Below are 5016 nucleotides of genomic sequence, written 5' to 3' on the forward strand. Positions count from 1 at the left end.
CGTATACGATAAATCAAAACAAAGTTATACTTAATTAAAAACGCCGCTAGGAAATCAGAATAACATCATTCTTCATTTAAAAACACGGCTAGTAAATCAAAACAACGTTATACTTCATTTAAAAAAAAACGACAATGATATCAATCAATATTTTACTTACCTAAAAACCCTCTAGGAATTCAAAAAAAACTTTAAAAGCATAACTGTATACGTTTATACAGCATGACCCCCCCCCCGCCCCACCAGGAACTTACCTCGACACGATACAAGTGATACTCCAGCAGCTAGCATGGCGAGCAGGACAAACGTTTTTCTGAGACACATTACTGGGGACGAAATGAATCAGATTATCAACTCATCTAGTACTCACACAGTACTCACCCAGTACTTACACAGTACTCACACAGTACTCACACAGTACTCACACAGTACTCACCCAGTACTCACGCAGTACTCACACAGTACTCACATAGTACTCACACAGTACTCACGCAGTACTCACGCAGTACTCACACAGTACATCTCTACTCTCTAGTCAGCCATAACAAGGTGAATAAAACTCGCAGACACAATCATTCATGTGTCTTTCAAACCTGACCACAATCACAGATGTGTCTCTCATGTCGAGACACAATCTTTGTACGCCTGAGCCACCGAAAAGTTATTCAAGCGTGTCAGTAACGACGTCATCAGAGGCTTAACGGCTTTAAAAACAAAGCAATCGATCATCTATTCAACACTTTGATGGGATTTTCATCTACCATTTCAATAATAATAAGCTAGTCAATAAGATTTGAAAATAAAACTATTCTGCAAAATTACAAGTATTCATCAATATATAAATACTTTATTTAAAAAAGGATAGATAAATTTTGAACTTGAATATCCACGCCGACCCCTGATATAGGGGTCGGCGTGGTCGAGTCGTTAAAGCTCATGGTTGCTAAACCGAAAAGACTCGAGCTCGAACCCTCGGGCAGATGAGGCTCGTTAGCTGGGGACAGCCACTCTTCTAGGAGAGACAACTCCAAAATTAAACAACTGCTGCCTTGTAGTTTGTTCTTGGTTGGACAAAGGCTATGGAAGCAAATCCAAAAAGAATAAAATACTTAAAAAAAACTTTTTAAAAAACCACGTTTTTCTTGTGGACTAAAAAGTAGAAAATAACTATTTACATACATTTGATGACAAAAAACGTGGGTACGTTCACCATCAAATTTCCCGACCCATCTGCCCGACCCACGTTTTTTGTCATCAAATGTATGTAAATAGTTATTTTCTACTTTTTAGTCCACAAGAAAAACGTGGTTTTTTAAAAAGTTTTTTTTAAGTATTTTATTTTCTCCTTTTTAGTCCGTTGCTACACATGAAAAACGTGGTTTTTAAAAAAGTTTTTTATATAGTTTATTTTCTACTTTATCTAATGACTTGATTAAGTATGAATTGACTAAGTGTTTATAAATACACGGACTAAAAAAATCTTGAGCGACCAGGATTCGAACCTGGGTTGTCGCGGCCACAACGCGAAGTACTAACCACTATACGATCACGGCCAGCGCGCTCACATCGATTGGGGCCGAAGTAACTGTGTCTATAAGCCTCCAGTCTTGTCGGTATCTTTAGAAATCATGTCCTCAATTTTATGGTCCTTGGGGCGTAATTAAATTAAGCTAATTACCGTCTCTAATTGCTAGTTTTTATGATTGCATCTGAAATTGTTAGGCGAAAGTAGCCTACATGCCAAATTTCAGATCTATTGAGCAATCAGAAGTGGGTTAATTTTCGATGTCAATTTTAACAACAAACACACGCGAAGCTGAGTTAATAAAAACGTGTTAATAAAAAGCAGGCTGAAATCGGAGTCAATGGCCCTAATGGCGCATAACCAGTTGACACGTAACGCTTAATTGTGTTGGAGGTGTGGTCGAGTCGGCAAAAAGCTCATGGTTGATAAATTCGAACAATGTCTCGCGTTCAAACCCACTGGCAGATAAATCTCGATCCCCTCCAACACTAATAATTAAGAACGAAGAAGAAGTTAACATATCAAATATATTATTAAAATAATTTTCCTTAATCATTGGAAATGATAATTCTTCATTCCTTTACTTTAAGAAAAGATATTTATCGTGAGACTTGTGGCATTTTTTTTTGCATTGGGATATTAGTGCTAGAATCTTATTTAAAGGGGTTTCTCTAACAAAAGTTAATTTAAACTGATCATTTAGTAAAATATAAAATCAATATTTTTATAATAAGATTTTTTTTAAAAAAGGAATTTAAACATTTTTGCTTGAGTGGACACTCATTAACTAAATGTCTTTCCCATTTTATCAATTAGAGGCTTCATTGAGGCAAGAAATTGTGTTTCATTCTATTTTATTTTATTGACGTTTTGAATAATATATTATTAGATTAATAATTATATAAATTTGCGCTGTCCTTTCTAGATTAGCATCCTAGCCTTTGTCCAGGGTAGAACATACTACAAGACAGCAGTTGTTTGATTTTGGAGTTGTCTCTCCTAAAATAGTGGCTGTCGAACCTCGTCTGCCGTGGGGTTCGAACTCGGGACTTTATGGTTCAGATAAGACTTAAATCTAAACTGATTTCATAACCTGAGTTAATGCTTGTAAATAACAACACAACTTTAATCGATCTGAACAGTGTCGAAATGGCTGCATATAATAAACAATATCATCAATAGATAGTAAAACTGGTTGGACAATAAACATCAAACAACAGACTGTTGCGGCTTTGGTAATGTGTTGTGGCCAGTGTGTTGGGGTCCTGTACTGATTATGACGCATCGCATACGCAACAGGGGCTGTTTTTGTTTACTTGCAAGTTTAAGGGGGAAGGCTCCGGTAAAAAAAAAACTTTTTTTAATACTCGTTAGAAAACAGTTATTTCTTTACAGCTTTATTAAGATACATCCGCATATGCATTTCCACAAAACAAAAAAAAAAATTGGTGGAAAAATCTTGATAACTATGACAACGGCGGCCATCCTGAAAAATTAACCCCTTCATAGGTTTTCCACCATTCATAAAATATTACATTTTAAGCCCAATAAACAATCAATTCATAATCTTCTTCGATATTTTGGGGCACTCAGCTAAAAACTTTAAGTGCATATCTTCAAACTAATATTTTATGAATTTTCAAAATTTGTGTCCGTTCAAAACACTTAAATTTGGGGAAATTTGGGGCATTAAAACTAGAAGTGTCTCAAATGGTGTTGTGCGCACTTATAAACTACAAAAAAAAACAAAGAAAACAATATTTATAGCTAATTGTAAAGTAAAGTACCCTTTCGAATCTTAGGTTCCATGGGGCAGAATTCACATTCTTCAGTGATCTATGTATTTGTATTGGATAGAGTGGTCAGCAATATACATAGCCGCTTTTACTTTCCTTAATTTAAGTCAGGTACTCATCAGAGATGGGTGAGTACATGGACATCCTATAGACTCAATGCCGGGATACGAACTCGAGACTTTCGGATTAGCAGTCGTAAGCTCTACCACTGGACCACGTCGTCCCCTTATTAAATATAGTGTATAGACCTTAAAGTAAATTGTCGGTAAAAATGAAATTTAAGGTTTTCGGGTTAGTTCTCTAAAGATCTACGTTATTCCATTAACCGGATACGTAAGGTTGAAATGAAAGCTTTAACAACGCTTCATTGTTTCAAATAACGAAATTACACAATTGAAAATGTCATTAAACATGTGTTTATGATTTACTGGTTTGATTAGGCAAGCACAAGATGATTGAAGATTTAATAAGGTATCGAATAAAATAATATAACAAAATGACGGATCAAATAGAGAGATTTTTTTATCAGGATCACTCACCGTATAGGCAGTTATAAAGCAAATACATATTGTATGAAATATTGTCGACATAAAGCAGATGAATTATTTATAACTTTATTAATTTAGTTTATAGTTTTGGTGTAATTTGGTGTGATTTAGGCTAAAACTAAATAACAAGGGTTGATGTGAGCTAATAGAACATAAGGCTTTATTCTTTTTAAAGTTTGATACTCTGCTAAAGCTTGTTAGTTTCCCTTGGCTGATATTTATTTGAAATGTTTCTTACACACACACGCACACACACACACACACACACACACACACACACACACACACACACACACACACACATATATATATATATATAAATATATAAATAAATATATATATATATATATATATATATATATATATATATATATATATATATATATATATATATATATCAAACAATGATGTTAAATGCTATAAAGTGGGACGCTAGAGTATGAAAATAAATTGTAAAGACCCCAGGTCTTCGACTGTAGTGTTTAGAGAACTGCTTTAAATAAACGTGCCGCCATCTTGTAAGACTGTAATGTTGAACCTATTATTTTAGTTAGCACAACAACAACAACAACCATAACAACAACAACAGCAAGACAAACAACAGTTTTTGATTGAGATTTCGAGAACACTATTGCCGTAAAGTTAAAAACACGTTTTAGGGGTCGGTGTGGTCAAGTCGGTAAAGCTCAAGGCTGCTAAACCGAAAAGTCTCGAGTTCGATCCCTTCCAACACTAAAAAATTAATAACTTCCCTCTCCAGGAGGGGAGTGAGCATTTGAAACTTCCGTCGAGAGCGGTGGACATTGCTAAAAGAATAATTTTTCAAAAGAGATTATATTTATAGACACGGAATCCCTCGAAAGGATGAGCGAAAGAAATTCTGCTTGTAATTCAATACAAATCCTAGCAATAGATACGTTTTGAGTTCAACATTTCTATTTCAACTTCTATGAAAACTGAATTAGCACATTTTTCTAAAAAAAAGTACCATGATAATTATATAACACATCGCCTTCAATATTATACACAAGTTTGCAACCAAAGAGATATTTCTTAAATTCACTGAATTCGTCACGTGTTATTATCCTGTGTTGAATAATTTGCTGGCACACACGCGTTTCAATATGCATAAATATATGTGTATACA

The sequence above is a fragment of the Physella acuta genome, unplaced genomic scaffold (assembly GCF_028476545.2).
Source record: "Physella acuta isolate Inbredline_101_S28 unplaced genomic scaffold, ASM2847654v3 ptg000774l, whole genome shotgun sequence".
NCBI lineage: Eukaryota > Metazoa > Mollusca > Gastropoda > Physidae > Physella > Physella acuta.